General features: G+C 51.1%; 1 pseudogene; it reads right to left on the bottom strand.

The window, feature by feature from the left end:
- Positions 1–58: 58 nt before the first annotated feature.
- LOC112884286 lies at positions 59–1,959 on the bottom strand (annotated as a pseudogene).
- Between the last annotated feature and the right edge of the window lie 16,209 nt (positions 1,960–18,168).

Below are 18,168 nucleotides of genomic sequence, written 5' to 3'. Positions count from 1 at the left end.
AAAGCTCAGAACGTTAGGGTCCTCAAAACATTAGGGTTTAGCGGCAAAGCTCAGAACGTTAGGGTCCTCAAAACAAGGTCTGAACATTCAGTTTGGTTCACCATTCACCCTTGATATGCAGCTAAAGGGTAACTCTTATATGATCCAGGCATTCTATCAGGACCACATTGCTATCTCGAACTATAGTCTCAGATGACGGGTATGTAAATATTGTCTGTTCTACAACCTAGAGAATACACGATGAAGCATCAGGTAACAGGCGTAGCCAACAAGCAGGCCGTAAGCAGTGGTGAAGAAGGCGATTGGCTCCATCACATCCCATGAGAATTCCCAGAATGTGAGACGGAAAAAGAGCCCGACTTGGCACATGAAGAACCCTAAGCCAGACCACAGGATACGCTGCACTTGCTTGTGCGCTAGCTTGTCGATCTCTTCCTTCTTTTCCTGGAGCTGCTTGAACTCCTCTTTTCTCGGGTCATTCTCAGGTCCGAACGCGAGTGGCACAGCTCTTCTAACCAGGTCCACCACCTAAAAAGGTCAATACCAAACAATACAAGCTTCAGTCAGAAAATTACACCATGACTCCTTCCGCCCATCTTGACACATTAAGTAAGGAAAACCATTGACTCTTCCTAAATAGGCTGATATACATTATTTTCACTGCCAAGGATAGCGAGGTTGTTGCTTTATTACAGGCCGCCAGCTGAAAGCAACAGGAAACTCACACTGGTGATGCAATCCTTGTTGGATAAAATTTTAGCCTTCATTGATGTGGTGTCTACACTCAAAGAATAAAGCAACACCTTTATCTCAGGTGGATGCTTAGATGCCTTAAGTGTGGTGGACGACAATAACAAGATTCCACTTTTCCTCCAAAGAGCATTATTTGGTCTTTGTTCTGACCAGGGTAGGTGAGGAACAAACAACGGTTGAGGAGGATTGGAGCCTACACAATTGAACGTATAACCATCCTACATTGAATCTTCACATTACTGTAGTTACATGTAAATGTTGATCCTATGGTAGTTCAGCTAACTGCACACACGCATTGCCGAGAATTCAATGTTGATCTTGACGTGTGCCACTTCTTTACTCAGTCTTCTGGTAATTGATGCTAGAACCCCATTTGACAAACAGTACCATCTTACATGTCGCAAGCAGGACTAAGAAATGCACTATGACTAGATCATCTCGAATAATATAGGAATATTGGAATTTGATGGGGTTTTGTTCTGATGAAAGAGGGAATTAAGTTCCATTTTTAGCCGGTTAGCAAGGATGTAAACCCAAATCCAAAGCAGTAGGCCGGTAAAAGGGACGTATCCGAATCGGAATCCAGAATAAAAACAGTCACGAGATGCAGGTGATTGAAAAGGAAGTAGAAACTGAACGACGAAATGGGTTAGGAGAAATGTGACCTTCTCGGGGTGGAGGTAGGCCTTGTCCCTGAAGAGCAGGACGACGCCGGCGTCATCCATGGCCCGCGCGAGCGCCTCGGCATCGGCGTGGGTGCGTGCCGCGCCGGCCTCCGCAGGCGTCTAGGAGCTCTCCGTAGCCCACGACCTCGTCCCGGCCGTCCCGCAGGCGGCGCTTGAGCGCCTCGACGGCGACGAGGCGCACGAGCCGCCGCGCCTCGGCGGGGGTGACCTCCGCCTGGGCCGGGCGCGGGGAGAAGGGGCGCGCGTGGAGGAGAGCGTATGACGAGGCGGCGATGGGCGGGGACGGGGAGCGGCGGCGGCGGAGGAGGCGGGAGGCGGGAGGCGGCCGCGCGCCACAAGGACATGGTGCGGTGGAGGAGGAGAGCCGGCAGCGGGCGGTGCTTGCTTCCTCGGAAGCCGCCTCGGCTTCTTTCTTGCTAGTCTGTAGTCTGGTGTGGGCTCGTGGGCATGGCGACGCTCTTCCTTGTCTTGTTTCTTTTTTCTCTTTTGATTTTATCTTCTTTTTTATTCCCCCTGTCATCATCATGAATTTATTAGGCGGTTGATGGTTTTGGGTTGCATCATCATTGTGAGATGCAGCAGCACACGCACAGAAATCAGAAATGGCACGTGCTTTTGAGCTGATGCAGGGATCTCCATGGTGGTGGCGTGTCCAGTGTCCTGGTCCTCCTGTCTTGCGCCACCGACATCCATGCAATGGCTCGAGACATCTAGATGAAGGGCCGGCCCGGCCCATTGAGGCTGCTTCAGCCAGGCCCACCAACTCATTGCTCCAGCGTGGTGGGCCGAATGAGCTGTATCATCCAGATCCTCGGTCCAAACAACCATAGGAGGACCCAATATGGGCTTGCCTGACTGCCAAAAGACGGAAATGGATCATTGCACCTCCTTCCTATTGGAATCTCACTGGAGGCTCCTTTCAAGTCTATCGTAGGTGGACACTTTAAATAAATAATAAAGATAAAATAGAGAAATTCTAAAAATTCTTACAACATCCGGCCATCAATCCGATAATTCTAATCATAATAGTCATTGGATCTGTTATCTTTCCTAATAAATTATCCACCAATACTATTACGAAAATATACTAAAGTAATTTCCTAAATATTTATCTAAATTACGCACATTTGCCATTATAAAAAAAATCTAAAATAACCACCTAATCTTCATGTAAATTATCCACATATGCTATTATAAAAATAATGCAAATAACTCCCTAAATTTGCATATAAATTATCCAATAACTTCACTATTAAAAGTTAAAGTAACCCCTAAAACTAAATCTAAATTATATAATTATAACAAAACTAGCACAATGCCCGTGCGTTGCTATGGGTAATATAAATTTTACCCTAATCTATATAAGACTATCAACTTTATGCTCTTTCATTCCACGTACAGACCGTGCCGTGACTGAGTGAGTGTAACGCCCTGAAAATCCACCAAAATTAAAACATGCGCTAGGGTGCTTCGTTCAGAAATCACTCGCCGTCAAAACCCTAACCAGACCGCAGTCTCATCCCGCACCGCTCACGCGCGACTGTTTTTCCGCAACCGGCGCCGGCGCGATGCTATTCTCCTCGCGCAGCGCGCAGACGACGTACGCGCGTGGCCGACCGTCTGTAGCCGCCACCGCGATTAGCGCCGACGCGGCTCCCCTTTTTCTCCTCGCGCGATTAACGCGCGCGTGGCCGACCGGCCGCGGTCGCCGCCGCGACCGGCGCCGACACGCGCTCTCTCTCTCCCTCTCTCTCTCTCTCTCTCTCTCTTTCTCTCTTTTCCATTTCTTTTCTTCCTTTCTTTTCCTTTCTTCCCTTCTGCTTCCTTCTTTCTTTTCCCTCCTTCTTCCTTTCTTCTTTTCCCGGCTTTCCCCTGCTCCGAGCGCCGCCCCTCCTGCTTGGCACTGGGCCTCGGCCCCTCCTCCCTCGCGCACGCACGCGCGCGTGCCCGTGCGCGCCGCGCGCAAGCCCCTGCCGGCCGTGTCACGACGCGCGCGCACGCGCGGCGCGTGGCCGTACGTCGCGCCGCGCCGCCCGTCGCCACGCCCTCGCCCCTGGCCCGCTCCTCGCCGCGCCGCCCGCGCACGCGAGCGCCCGGCCCCGCGCGTGCCGCGCGCCGCGCCGCGACAGCCGCCGCTCGCACCTCCGCTCCGGTTCGCGTTTCGCCGCGCCGTGCGCGCACGCCCGCGCCCGGCCCGCGCGTGCCGCGCCGCCCGTCGCTGGCACTCTACTCCGCCGCGAGCGCCGTCACGTCCCCGCCCCTGTGCCGGCACAGTCCCCACGTACGACTCCTCGACGCCCTCGCCGCTTCGCCGCGCCACGACGGCCGCGAACGGCCAAAAAGCCATTAATGGCCGCTCGCGACCACCGCCGGCCGAACCCCCGCCCGCCCGCTCAGTCGCCTATAAATAGGCCCCCTGACACCCCCGGCACCCCACGACCACCGCCCCACGACCAGCCCCTCGTCTCCACCGCCCTAACGTCGCCCCCGCCGTGCTCCCGAGCCGCCGCCGCCCTCTCCCGTCGACCGGCCTCCACGCGCCGCCCCGGCCCGAGGTGAGGCCGGGAATCAATCCCCCTCCTTCCCCTCTCCCTCTCCCCCAAACCCTACCCGCGATTGGGCCCTGGGCCGGCCGTATTGGCCGCCGCCGCCGGCACCCTGCCCCTCCTCTGTTTCCCGTGGGGGGGAGGAAGAAGAAAGGGCTTTTTGCCCAAAAGCCCCCCACTTGTCTCTATTTTCCATAAATACCTCCCTATTCACTTCTTTTGCAAAATGAGCCTCATTCTTTCCGCTATTTCAAACCAAACCCCTATTACTTAAACCTAAGCAAAACCGACACCCTATAACGTGCCCTAAGTATTTCTAGGATTAGCAAATAAACCCTTACCTCTTTTGGATAATTACGAACAAGTCCCTGGACCCCGTTTAAGCCCTGAAACCACCTTTAGCGCGTCATTTTATGTGCGAAACGACCTCCGATTGACCCGAAACTTTACCACTCCGCTTCTAGCATAGTTTTAGACATGCCATTAAGAAACCACCCAAAAATATTACCCCTAACTCCGTAACTAAATTATTTCCGATTCGAGCTTAACGATGAAAGCTTTTAGTTCTTGCGCTTGATTGTGTGTCTGTTTGTTTGCGTCGTAGGGCACGGAGTGAACGAGGAAGATCCCGAGCGTGACCAAGCAAACGAGGACCAGTACTGCGACCCCGAACCCGAGGGACAGTGCTTCGACCAGGACTTCCCGCAAGGATTTGACGATGGCAAGTTCAATTCCGCCCTTTGATGCATGTTTCTGTCCTAGTTTTTATAAACACAACCCAGTGGCCTGTTTTATAAAATTGCATGGTTTTGCGTGCTGAAAACATGGTAGGATAGCCACCCTTGTTTGAGATAACCCTACCTTGACCACCTGATTTTATAAAGAAAATGTGTGTGTGTGTGGGAAGGGATACAATGTGGTTTTGAAAGACGAGTTAGACGGGATGGATGGCATTTCTGTGTGAATTGCCGTTGGTGTGCTCGTACCTGTGTGGTTGAGCGAGGAAGGGAGATATCCATCCTGTCACCCCTAAGGACCGAGTTGATGTGACATCTCACCTAGCTTCTTGTCGTGCGAACCACTTGACCGTTGTATGGGCAACGGCTTAGCATAAATCCCACTAGTTAGTCTGATTGCCATCAGGAGAGCTGAGAGCAACGGGTGATCAAGGAAAAGGGATAAGATCTGTGTGACTTATGCCCTGGTTAAACCTCAGAGATAGGTTGAGTGACCCCTTGATGGATCCCGTGATGGCTAGTCAGGTCTAGCTAAGGTGGGTAATGGCTTTGTTGGGATCTGCACCGGCACTAAGGTGTTCGTGCTGTGGTACCCCACCTGTGGGTAAAGTTGCACACCTCTGCAGAGTTAAAATCTATTCGAATAGCCGTGCCCACGGTATTGGGCAAGTTACGGTGTGGTCACATAACTAGTGTTTATCTCTGGGAATGGATGGGCTGGTGTGAGTTGTTTGGAAAGTGTCCGGCAGTTGTGCCGTGTGCTACGGCGGACGGGGAGTCCGGTAGCAGTTTGAAACTTGGATCCTGTGTGGATCAACATCGTGTGCTCCTTGGTATTGGAAAACTTGTTTTGAAAATGTTTTCAAAATAAACCCTTGCATACAATTGAGTTTTCCGCAAATGAACTATAACCTTATCCTTGGCTTACCCTGTGCATTTGATTACTGTTATACCCCCTCCGTGGGTGTGATTGGACTTGCTGAGTACGTTTGTACTCACCCCATTCTTACTTTTACAGTGGAAGACCCCGACTACGTCCCCGAAGATAACGAGTAGGGTTCCGTCCTGCACCCAGTCTTGCCTGTGGGCGAGGCCACCGCTAGAGATCCGCATGGCGCAAGACTCTGATGATCCTCTTTTCGCAGTTAGTGTAGTAGTGTGGGTCTTTGTTGTAATCCTTGCGATAGTGGCGCTTCACTGCCCATTACCGCGTAGAGTTGTACGGTGATGTACCATCTGATGTAATAAAAGTGTTATCAGCCTCCTGGGACTGATAAATCAACACTTTTAAGTCTTCCCTGATGGGGGGGGACGCTTCAGGTGGTATCAGAGCCGTAGGCTGGCCGTAGGACGTGACCCTTGGAGCGAGACCCCTTTTTAAGCCCTAGAGCTTGTCCGGATTTAGAAAACTTTCTGCACAAACACTCACCACTGGTCTTTGCCTTGTTCCAGATGGCTGGCAATGGATGGGTTAGCGGAATCTGCCACGCAGAGCCCGGCCTCCCCAAGTTACTATTGCTCAGCCTGGAACGCGTCGGGGTCATGGAACCACCGGAGTATGCCTACCGTGAGTACATCGCCGGAGGCACCCTTCGGTGCGACGTAATGGTTTTTGTGGAGAAAAGCACCCGCTACCCTGATGTGGACCCTTGGTTCATCTCCACCACTGGTTTCCGTTTCCCCGACACCTATCGAAAGGCCGCCCGTAAAGCCCTGCGATGGCTGCGTGTGCTCTACAGGCACCACCTTCAGCGGACTCCTATGGGATTTTTCCCACCCGCTGAGGGAAGAGGGCGCACTTGGATTGCCCGAATGAGGGGACTTGGACGAGAAGAAGAAGACCTGGAAGACACGATCTCCCACCTGTCCATCTACCTCACTGGCTTGGATGCACTCTACCGCGAACAGGCGGCACAACTGGAGAAGCTAATCCAGGGGATTGAAAAGTTAACCCAGGAGCTGGAGGAACAACGAACTAGAGCCGCAAGCGCCGAGTATTCCTTAGCCGCCCTCCAAGCCCAGATGCAAGAGTACGAGAGCCGCAACGGAATAGGTGGATGGATAGAAGAAGAAGAAGAAGAAGAAGAAGAGCCCATGGAGACCCATTGGGATAGGGGTACTCAGACCGAAAATGAGATGGATCGGTTCCTCCCAATAAAGAAACGCCAGATCAGGACCGAGGAGGAATCCCCATGATAGGATTAGCACCCCGGACTAGAACCCTACCCTAATGACCACGAAAACTGTATCATCCCTGTTGTGATAATAAATATCATCTACTCCCTTTTGCACTTGTACCAGATTGTTTACCCTGTTATTGTTTCAGATGGCTGAGGAAGGATGGACCCAGGGCGATTGCCAAGCTGCACCTGGATTCCCCAGCCTTTTGATCAACACCCTGGAAGGCCTTGGAGTTACGGAGCGCCCAAGGTACTACAGCCGAGAGTACGAGCACCATGGTACCCTCCGCTGCAGGGTGATCCTGGTCATCGCCAGGAGCAACCGCTACCCCGACATCCAGCCCTGGCGAGTGACTGCCACAGGGTTTAGACACCAAGACACCTACCCCTTGGCCATCAGGAAAACACTCCGTTATTTGTGCCGGATTTTTGAAGAACACCTCGCCCCCACACCAGCAAAGTTCTTTCCGCCGGCCATCAGGACCCCAGTTTGGGAAGCACGCATGAGGAACCTGGAACGACGTCGCCACGAAGAAGGTCCCCTGTATCAAGTGGCTACTTACCTAGCCGCCCTGGACCAACTCTTTGATGAGCAAGCCAACCTTTTGAGGGAGCAGACCCATCGAGCCGAGCAAGCGGAGCTCGCAGTGAGACTGCAGCAAATCCGAGCCGCCCACGCCGAGGCAAGAGCCGCAGCCGCGGTCAGTAGCGAAGCAGTCGCCCAAGAGAGCCTCAGGCAAGCCCGAGACCGGCGTATGCAAGACTGGACCCGAAGCGGAACCCCAGTCCCGGCAATTGGAGAAGACCATGTGTTACTCGGGACACCTGTCATAGGATGGGGAACACTCTTCGGAAACACTCAAGCCCCACCTGGGAACCCTGAAAGTTCTGCTGCCGCCACCGAAGAAGATGCTGCAGCGCAACCCTCGACCAATGGAAATCCAGAGGACGGCGAGCAAGGATCACTTACGCTCTCCGCCCCAGAAGAAGGCCTACCCCGCGAGTAGAATGATCGACGCCACCGTAGTGATGTGTCCCCAGCCGCTTTTGTTTAATCGTGCCTGATCCCGGACGAGTAGTACGAGACCTAGCCCTCCCCCAAGCTGTACCCCCTTGCAGTAATAAAGTTGTTTGTGCTCTTGCTTGTGATGATGTGTGTGGTTTTGTTGTGTGCTGCTTGTTTATATAACTACTGGCAGGAAGTAGATTCCGCCGTATATACGAATTAAACAACTTAAACATCACATATTAGTAACTCCACTCTACCCAATTAACAGATGGTTCCACGAAGCGTCACGAGGGCCTCCCGTAGCCGGAACCCCGCAGCTACTAGTGCCAGAGCCCAGCCTGCCGGACAGAATCCTCCTCAGGCAGAACAAGAAGTAAGCCAGAACCGAGGAGAAAGTCAAGGAGAAGAGCAACTACCGCCACCCCCACCCCTCGGAGACCTGGCACAGATAATCCATAACCAGACCCTCATACTGGAAACACTGGCCAATGCCATTGTTAATCGGCAACCACGCGCGCAGAACATGAATGACAAGCTGACAGCTTTCCTGAGGACTAAGCCGCCCACCTTTGCCGGATCCTGCAACCCTTTGGATGCAGACGACTGGCTACGAGTGATTCAGAGGAAGCTCGAGCCGTTCGAATGCCAGGACAGAGACAAGGTTCTTCTGGCAGCCCACCAACTCACCGGAATAGCATTATCCTGGTGGGAAAATTATTGTGCTGCGGCCGAAGATGCCTCTACTATCACTTGGGAGGAATTCGTGAGGGAGTTCCGCCGCTATCACATTCCTTCGGCCACCATGAAGCGCAAGGCGGATGAATTCCGCGCACTGCAGCAAGGAAGCATGACGGTGGAAGAGTACACCCACCGGTTCATCGAGTTGGCCCGTTATGCACCGGAGGAAGTGAATGACGACGACAAGAAACAGGATATGTTCAAGAAGGGGCTAAGCCCAGAACTCCGGACCCTACTCACCCCTCAGATTTACCCTGACTTCAACACCTTGATGAACAAGGCTATCCTTACGGAAAGGGCCAAAGCCGAAGAGCGGAAGGAGAACAAACGCAAATTCCTGGAGAGTAAGGCCCGCCAACAAGACCGCAACCAAAAGCCGAGGAACTCCAGCTACACTGCACCAAGATCACAGGCCCCGATGCAATATAGGACTCAGTCGCAAGTGACAGGACCACAGGCCCCGCCCAGGAGTCAGAATACCACGAGGGCCCCGCAGAGCAATACAAGCCAGGTCACCCCCGACAACAACAATGTTAGGGCCTGCTTCAACTGCCGCGAAGTAGGGCATTATATTGCCAATTGCCCTTATGCCAAGAACAAGCCGGCCACATCAGCCTTCTCCAACTCGGTGAATGGACCCAGACCAGCCCTGACCGGTGCCAACCGGGTGCCCGTCCGCAACAGTGACAACAGTCAGCAGACGAAGCAGCCCCAGCAATCGTTTGGACGAGCCCGCGTCAACCACATCGATGCGCAGGAGGCTCAGGAAGCTCAGGGCGTAGTGCTCGGTGAGTACCTGGTCAACTCAGCCCTGGCAACGGTACTATTTGATTCTGGAGCATCACACTCGTTTATATCCTCGAGCTTTGTGGAAAAACACAAAATACCTACAGTACTACTAAAAACACCCCTACTAACCCGGACGCCTGGGGGCGACATCAATTGTCAATTAGGTTGTCCACGGGTAAGAATCAATTTAAGTGGGGTAGAATTTCTAGCAGACTTGGTAGTACTTAAGCCTGGGGGAATAGACGTGATCCTTGGAATGGATTGGTTAAGCCGGCACCATGGACTCATAGGCTGTACCGACAAAGTGGTACACCTAACAAACCCCGAAGGAACACAAGTGATCTGTCATACCCGGGATAGTAAGTTTGACCCAATGGTGTTTAGCATGGAAGCCAAGACCTTTGAGGGAGTCCCGGTAGTAAACGAGTACCCAGACGTCTTCCCCGAAGAACTCCCCGGTATGCCACCGGATAGGGATATAGAGTTCGTCATAGACCTTATCCCTGGAACCTCCCCTATAGCCAAAAGACCCTATAGGATGGCGGCATCCGAGTTGACAGAATTAAAGAAACAACTGGAAGAGCTGCAAAGGATTGGTTTCATCAGACCAAGCTCGTCGCCTTGGGGAGCCCCGGTTCTGTTTGTCAGAAAGAAAGATGGGTCTATGAGGTTGTGTGTAGATTACCGGGCACTGAATGAGGTTACCATTAAGAATAAGTACCCCCTCCCCAGGATTGATGACCTTTTCGACCAGCTAAAAGGAGCCAAGTACTTTTCCAAGATCGATCTAAGGTCAGGATATTTTCAGCTCAAGATTAGGGAAAGTGACATCCCTAAGACAGCTTTTGTCACCCGCTATGGGCAGTATGAGTTCACCGTAATGTCCTTCGGGCTAACCAATGCCCCTGCCTATTTTATGAACCTCATGAACAAAGTATTTATGGACGAGCTGGATAAGTTTGTCGTAGTCTTTATCGACGACATACTTATCTACTCCAAGAGTATTCAGGAACATGAGCAACATCTGCGGGTAGTATTGGAAAAGCTGAGGGCACATAGGCTATATGCCAAGTTTAGCAAGTGTGAATTCTGGCTGGAAAGAGTAGCTTTCCTTGGTCATATCCTAACCGCGGAAGGCGTAGCAGTGGACCCAGAGAAGGTCGAAGCCGTTTTCAATTGGCAGCGGCCAACTAATGTTAGTGAAATCAGGAGCTTCCTTGGATTGGCCGGATACTATCGGAGATTTATTGAGGGATTCTCTAAGATAGCCCGACCCATGACGGAACTTCTTAAGAAAGAGAAGAAGTTCGCCTGGACGGAATCTTGTGAAAGAAGTTTCCAAGAATTGAAACAAAGGCTGACAACCGCCCCAGTGCTGACCCTACCGGACATTCATCGGGATTTTGTCATTTACTGTGACGCATCCCGACAAGGATTAGGGTGTGTGCTGATGCAAGACGGGAAAGTCGTTGCATATGCCTCCCGCCAACTCAGGATTCACGAGCAGAATTATCCGACCCATGACTTGGAATTAGCAGCCGTAGTGCATGCCCTCAAGATTTGGAGGCATTACCTGATTGGGAATAAGTGCGAGATTTACACTGACCATAAGAGTCTGAAGTATATCTTCACCCAGCCAGATTTGAACTTAAGACAAAGGAGATGGTTAGAGTTAGTCAAGGACTATAATTTGGAAATCCATTATCACCCCGGGAAAGCCAATGTGGTAGCCGACGCCTTAAGCCGGAAGTCCTATGGACCCAAGGATGACAATCTGCGCGAGGAAATGGCACGGTTAAATGTGCACATTGTTCCTCGGGGTTCCAACCATGTACTAAACGTCCAATCAACCCTAGAGGATAGAATTAGAGAGGCTCAAAGCTCGGATCAGGAGTTAGTAAAGATTTGCAAGCAAACTGGAGAAAACAAAGCGCCAGGTTTTAGGGTGGACGATAAGGGAACATTATGGTACGAGGATAGGATTTGTGTGCCCCAGAATGGAGACTTCCGGCAGAAAATTATGGACGAAGCCCATAACTCGGCCTACTCTATCCACCCAGGATCCACCAAAATGTATATGGACATAAGGCAAAAGTATTGGTGGAATGGAATGAAGGCGGATATTGCACGATTTGTGGCCCATTGTGATACCTGCCAGAGGATCAAGGCCGAACATCAAAAGCCGGCAGGATTATTACAACCCTTGCCTATCCCGGTCTGGAAATGGGATGAAATAGGAATGGACTTTGTAGTAGGCCTACCCCGAACGCAGAAAGGACACGATTCCATATGGGTAATAGTAGACCGACTCACTAAATCGGCTCATTTTATACCCGTACGAACCACTTATGGTGGAGAAAAGCTGGCAAAGCTGTATGTGGAGAATATAGTAAAGTTACATGGAGTGCCTAGCAGAATTGTCTCAGATAGAGGAACTCAATTCACCTCTAGGTTTTGGAAAAGCCTGCATAAAGCCATGGGCACTAAGTTGGATTTCAGCTCCGCATACCACCCACAGACGGATGGTCAGACCGAAAGGGTAAATCAGGTCTTGGAGGACATGCTGAGGGCATGCGTCCTAACCTATGGAAATGATTGGGAGCAGAGTCTGCCATATGCAGAATTTTCATACAATAATAGTTATCAAGCCAGCTTAGGCATGTCCCCGTTCGAAGCCCTCTATGGTAGAAAGTGCAAAACTCCCCTAATGTGGTCGGAAGTAGGAGAACGGGCCCTAGTAGGACCCGCACTTATAAAAGAAGCAGAGGAAAAAGTAGCGGAAATCCGCGAGAAATTGAAAACGGCTCAGTCCCGACAAAAGAGCTATGCAGATAAGAAGAGGCGGGAAATAAGTTTCAATCCAGGAGAATTTGTCTATCTCAAAGTCTCACCCATTCGAGGGACACGAAGATTTCAAGTACAGGGAAAATTGGCCCCTCGGTACATTGGACCGTATCGAGTTCTGAAGAGAGTCGGAGCCGTAGCATACCAACTGGAGTTACCAGGAGAAATGTCAGATATACACCCAGTATTCCATGTTTCGCAATTACGAAGGTGTTTGAGAGTACCCGAGGGAGAACACGTGCCGGTGGAAACAATAGACCTGCAGCCGGATTTGCGATACCAGGAAGTGCCGGTTAAGATCCTAGACACTGTTACTAGGAGGACCAGAAATTCCGAAGTACGGATATGCCGAGTTCAATGGAGCAGACATGGAGTAGAGGAAGCAACCTGGGAACGCGAGGAGGCTCTAAAGAAGGAATTTCCTCATCTGTTTAAAAGCCAGCCGAATCTCGAGGACGAGATTCATTTAAGTGGGGTAGGTTTGTAACGCCCTGAAAATCCACCAAAATTAAAACATGCGCTAGGGTGCTTCGTTCAGAAATCACTCGCCGTCAAAACCCTAACCAGACCGCAGTCTCATCCCGCACCGCTCACGCGCGACTGTTTTTCCGCAACCGGCGCCGGCGCGATGCTATTCTCCTCGCGCAGCGCGCAGACGACGTACGCGCGTGGCCGACCGTCTGTAGCCGCCACCGCGATTAGCGCCGACGCGGCTCCCCTTTTTCTCCTCGCGCGATTAACGCGCGCGTGGCCGACCGGCCGCGGTCGCCGCCGCGACCGGCGCCGACACGCGCTCTCTCTCTCCCTCTCTCTCTCTCTCTCTCTCTCTCTTTCTCTCTTTTCCATTTCTTTTCTTCCTTTCTTTTCCTTTCTTCCCTTCTGCTTCCTTCTTTCTTTTCCCTCCTTCTTCCTTTCTTCTTTTCCCGGCTTTCCCCTGCTCCCGAGCGCCGCCCCTCCTGCTTGGCACTGGGCCTCGGCCCCTCCTCCCTCGCGCACGCACGCGCGCGTGCCCGTGCGCGCCGCGCGCAAGCCCCTGCCGGCCGTGTCACGACGCGCGCGCACGCGCGGCGCGTGGCCGTACGTCGCGCCGCGCCGCCCGTCGCCACGCCCTCGCCCCTGGCCCGCTCCTCGCCGCGCCGCCCGCGCACGCGAGCGCCCGGCCCCGCGCGTGCCGCGCGCCGCGCCGCGACAGCCGCCGCTCGCACCTCCGCTCCGGTTCGCGTTTCGCCGCGCCGTGCGCGCACGCCCGCGCCCGGCCCCGCGCGTGCCGCGCCGCCCGTCGCTGGCACTCTACTCCGCCGCGAGCGCCGTCACGTCCCCGCCCCTGTGCCGGCACAGTCCCCACGTACGACTCCTCGACGCCCTCGCCGCTTCGCCGCGCCACGACGGCCGCGAACGGCCAAAAAGCCATTAATGGCCGCTCGCGACCACCGCCGGCCGAACCCCCCGCCCGCCCGCTCAGTCGCCTATAAATAGGCCCCCCTGACACCCCCGGCACCCCACGACCACCGCCCCACGACCAGCCCCTCGTCTCCACCGCCCTAACGTCGCCCCCGCCGTGCTCCCGAGCCGCCGCCGCCCTCTCCCGTCGACCGGCCTCCACGCGCCGCCCCGGCCCGAGGTGAGGCCGGGAATCAATCCCCCTCCTTCCCCTCTCCCTCTCCCCCAAACCCTACCCGCGATTGGGCCCTGGGCCGGCCGTATTGGCCGCCGCCGCCGGCACCCTGCCCCTCCTCTGTTTCCCGTGGGGGGGAGGAAGAAGAAAGGGCTTTTTGCCCAAAAGCCCCCCACTTGTCTCTATTTTCCATAAATACCTCCCTATTCACTTCTTTTGCAAAATGAGCCTCATTCTTTCCGCTATTTCAAACCAAACCCCTATTACTTAAACCTAAGCAAAACCGACACCCTATAACGTGCCCTAAGTATTTCTAGGATTAGCAAATAAACCCTTACCTCTTTTGGATAATTACGAACAAGTCCCTGGACCCCGTTTAAGCCCTGAAACCACCTTTAGCGCGTCATTTTATGTGCGAAACGACCTCCGATTGACCCGAAACTTTACCACTCCGCTTCTAGCATAGTTTTAGACATGCCATTAAGAAACCACCCAAAAATATTACCCCTAACTCCGTAACTAAATTATTTCCGATTCGAGCTTAACGATGAAAGCTTTTAGTTCTTGCGCTTGATTGTGTGTCTGTTTGTTTGCGTCGTAGGGCACGGAGTGAACGAGGAAGATCCCGAGCGTGACCAAGCAAACGAGGACCAGTACTGCGACCCCGAACCCGAGGGACAGTGCTTCGACCAGGACTTCCCGCAAGGATTTGACGATGGCAAGTTCAATTCCGCCCTTTGATGCATGTTTCTGTCCTAGTTTTTATAAACACAACCCAGTGGCCTGTTTTATAAAATTGCATGGTTTTGCGTGCTGAAAACATGGTAGGATAGCCACCCTTGTTTGAGATAACCCTACCTTGACCACCTGATTTTATAAAGAAAATGTGTGTGTGTGTGGGAAGGGATACAATGTGGTTTTGAAAGACGAGTTAGACGGGATGGATGGCATTTCTGTGTGAATTGCCGTTGGTGTGCTCGTACCTGTGTGGTTGAGCGAGGAAGGGAGATATCCATCCTGTCACCCCTAAGGACCGAGTTGATGTGACATCTCACCTAGCTTCTTGTCGTGCGAACCACTTGACCGTTGTATGGGCAACGGCTTAGCATAAATCCCACTAGTTAGTCTGATTGCCATCAGGAGAGCTGAGAGCAACGGGTGATCAAGGAAAAGGGATAAGATCTGTGTGACTTATGCCCTGGTTAAACCTCAGAGATAGGTTGAGTGACCCCTTGATGGATCCCGTGATGGCTAGTCAGGTCTAGCTAAGGTGGGTAATGGCTTTGTTGGGATCTGCACCGGCACTAAGGTGTTCGTGCTGTGGTACCCCACCTGTGGGTAAAGTTGCACACCTCTGCAGAGTTAAAATCTATTCGAATAGCCGTGCCCACGGTATTGGGCAAGTTACGGTGTGGTCACATAACTAGTGTTTATCTCTGGGAATGGATGGGCTGGTGTGAGTTGTTTGGAAAGTGTCCGGCAGTTGTGCCGTGTGCTACGGCGGACGGGGAGTCCGGTAGCAGTTTGAAACTTGGATCCTGTGTGGATCAACATCGTGTGCTCCTTGGTATTGGAAAACTTGTTTTGAAAATGTTTTCAAAATAAACCCTTGCATACAATTGAGTTTTCCGCAAATGAACTATAACCTTATCCTTGGCTTACCCTGTGCATTTGATTACTGTTATACCCCCTCCGTGGGTGTGATTGGACTTGCTGAGTACGTTTGTACTCACCCCATTCTTACTTTTACAGTGGAAGACCCCGACTACGTCCCCGAAGATAACGAGTAGGGTTCCGTCCTGCACCCAGTCTTGCCTGTGGGCGAGGCCACCGCTAGAGATCCGCATGGCGCAAGACTCTGATGATCCTCTTTTCGCAGTTAGTGTAGTAGTGTGGGTCTTTGTTGTAATCCTTGCGATAGTGGCGCTTCACTGCCCATTACCGCGTAGAGTTGTACGGTGATGTACCATCTGATGTAATAAAAGTGTTATCAGCCTCCTGGGACTGATAAATCAACACTTTTAAGTCTTCCCTGATGGGGGGGGGACGCTTCAGTGAGGTATTGATTGTCCGGGTTCGGATTGTGATCCTGATTGATTCGTTCAGATTCCAATTAAGATTTCAAATTATTTGTCCGGGTTCCAAATAGGATTTCGATTGATGGACCAAGAAATCATTGCTTGTTTTAAAAATAATATATAGATATTAGAGTGCACCAATATAATATTCTGAAGTACTATTTCTATCATTATTAATATATTATTTATGTTATTGTTTATATAAAAATACCACCCGTGATATTTGTTACCATGTATTCATGCATGATAGAATGTATAAGAATACCAATTGATGAATAAATAGTTCCATTAAATATATATCAAACACACAGGGAGGTGCGATGCAAAATAAAATCTATTGAACCAGATAATAATAACAATGAGTATATATTTTTAGTATGGATTAGAATATTTAATAGATGAAAGAGTACGTGAGATAGATAATTATAATTATAATTATTAACTATAAATTTTATTTTTACATTAATTCTAATTAGCCGGTGCTGCTTCAACCTTCAAGGCAGGAGGCCAGCTGACTTGACTCTTGCTGCTTCTCTCTCCCAGTCCAGATTTGCAGGAGGACCGGAGCTCGACAGGGTGCTCCTCCAAATTTCATCTCTTTTCTTGCACACCCACAAATTTCATCTCTCTTTTCTCACTATGACCATGGTCCATGGGCATGGCTTCACAATCCTATCTAGCATATCCGACATTAAAAAAATCGAATATTGGGAAGTAAAATGAAAAACACACTAAGTAACTCTTTATCAGATGTTTGTGAATGGAGCTCTTCTCCTGAGTCTGCCAAAAGCAGCACATGGTAACTTCCGACACAACTATCAAACCAAACCGCTGCGTTGTGGCAATTCTTCCCAAATGGGTTTGGCAAGTCCAACACCACGCCCGACTATCATTATCACGCCCCCCCAAACCATTCACAGCTTTTTCTGCAAGTCCAAAGCCTGACCTGAGCTGAGCAACAAAGGGTTGGAGAAATCAGTGTCTTTCCCATGCTGCTGACCTCGTGCCAGCTGCAGTACCTCCTACTACACACGAGAGCAAGAGACAACAGGGCACGGCTTCTGCTTCTGCTGCGGAGTGAGAAAAGGACTGGTCATTCGGAAGAAGAGATGGTGGCCCCACCTCCCCCCCCCAGGAAAAGATAGGGACGGCACAGCACAAAAGCTTTGTAGGACTAGGAGAGAGGACCCGAGCCATCCCCCCAGTCATGGCAGCTATTTCATTTCTCTCTCTACTCTTCTAGGAATGTTTACTTGCCTCCCTCATTCCTCAACCTCTCTCAGGTCCACTCCATAATGAGCAAGCAGCATGTTGTTATCCGACGCCAATCCTGCAAATGGCATGACTGCCCCACTGTGGCTGCAAAGTGCTTTGATGAAGCCTAGAGTGTCATGTTTTCCTACAAGATTGGCTCGTAACCCATTTTGGAAATGTGACTAGGAAGCAAGCTAAGCCAGATCGTAGTACTAACAACAATTCCTTCTTGCACCTCCATTGATCTCAACATCATCTGTAAACTAAACAGAACAATGCACAGAAAGGCAGTTCTCAGTGAGCTAAGCCAAGAAGAGAAAAAAAAAATTAACTAGTACAGTAGTACTAGCAAACAACTAGTGAAGTGGGATGCGATGGGGATGGTGAACTAACAAAATACGCCATATTCTCACTTGTGGAATGTCACTGGGGAAAAAATAATAAGGATGCAAGCTCATCATGCCAAGGCTAATTGGTTAAGATGTTCAGGAAGCAAGAATTGACAACCTGATGACCTCATGGAGGAAAAGGTGAAAACGATGTTAAAAGTAAACAATGCATATCCACACAAAAAAGGGGCGGAGTCCACTAAAGATAACTATGCCTTATGCAAGACACACATGAACAGTATTAATAACACACAAATGAGTAGTAACAACAAGGTGAGAATAAGCAGGAACAATTTGCACACTGCACTAGTTTTAAACATTGATTTAGGATGCCATTTATCTAGCCACAAATTTTAGGTTAAAAATCCTTAACGGTTACTTCCCCCAAAAGAAGAAAAATAATAAATCAGTGGCTTTGGTATTGAACTGATGATGGATCCCCCAGCTCCTCCTAATTTCTGGAGAAAAATAATAATAAGACTTTCCTAAAAGCTCATCCACCTTCTCAGCAAGAACTTAAACGAACTGACAAAGAGAGCACCCTATAATG

Source organism: Panicum hallii, chromosome 3 (assembly GCF_002211085.1).
Source record: "Panicum hallii strain FIL2 chromosome 3, PHallii_v3.1, whole genome shotgun sequence".
Lineage (NCBI taxonomy): Eukaryota > Viridiplantae > Streptophyta > Magnoliopsida > Poales > Poaceae > Panicum > Panicum hallii.
Note: the sequence above shows the minus strand (reverse complement) of the source record. Positions and strands in the feature narration are given on the sequence as shown.